The sequence below is a fragment of the Ursus arctos genome, unplaced genomic scaffold, assembly GCF_023065955.2.
Source record: "Ursus arctos isolate Adak ecotype North America unplaced genomic scaffold, UrsArc2.0 scaffold_206, whole genome shotgun sequence".
Taxonomy (NCBI): Eukaryota; Metazoa; Chordata; class Mammalia; order Carnivora; family Ursidae; genus Ursus; species Ursus arctos.
Window position 1 is genome coordinate 15,001 of NW_026622882.1, and position 1,037 is coordinate 16,037.

Below are 1,037 nucleotides of genomic sequence, written 5' to 3' on the forward strand. Positions count from 1 at the left end.
TCCATCCATCCATCCATCCATCCATCCATCCATCCATCCCAGGGACGGTGGGGAAAAGATCCCCAGTGGGCCCCCCCTCTTCGGCTAACGGCGCGCCCTGAGTTGGGAAGCGCTACCGACCCAGGTGGATCGGGACGGCGCCGTGCGCCGGAAAGGCGGGCACTGTGTCTCAGCCACCCTGAGACACCCCCCCCCCCCCCCCCGTATTCGTCACTCGCAGTCTCACGGATTCACCGCAGTGCCGGTTGTCGGGCACCGCCCGCCCGGTGGTCACTTCTCTAGTGCCCAAAAGGTCGACCAGATGGTCCGGCCGCTGATGGGGCGGGTTGTGGGGGGGCTGGGATAGGGGGGCGGCGCGGGCGGGGGGGGGGGGAGGAGGGGCCGGAGAAAAGAAGAGGGAGCCCGAGAAAGGCCCGGAGGCGGGGCGGGGTGGGGTGGGGTGGGGTGGGGCGAGGGGGAGGGGGAGGGGGGGCGGGGTGTGGAGAGAGCATGGGTGGGAAGGAGGAACAGTTGCAGTTACGGTGATTTTTGTGGATCGTTTGGGAAATAGACTCACCTGTGTTCTTCTCTAAGCGTCTCCGACATCACGGATTCAACAAACCTACACCTTGGACAATGTTGACGTGGGGATACAGATGGACAACATGGAGACACGTCGCTGTTCTTCTCCATAGAGCTAGATCCAGAGAATGAGATCGATGGACCCACGGACGGAAATCAAGTTTCTCTTTCCCCGAAATGACCCAGGACACCCCTCTTCTAGTCAGCTCCCGTCCTGCTCCCCCCGCCCACCGCAACAACCTCTCACTGGACCTTCCCCCTTTGCCACCAGAAAGCTTTTCCACTCCTCCGCCTGGCCTGCGTTTGCTTCGAGTCTCTGCCAGACCCAGGTGGTGATAACCGCCCACAGACTCTGTTGACCTCAACAGGTGATTCCTGTTCTCATGTGGGTGATCTTTGTTTATCTCCACAGAGGTGATTAGTTTGGGGAACAAATAAAACCACTCAGAACAAGAACCCGACCTCCCCCTTCCCAC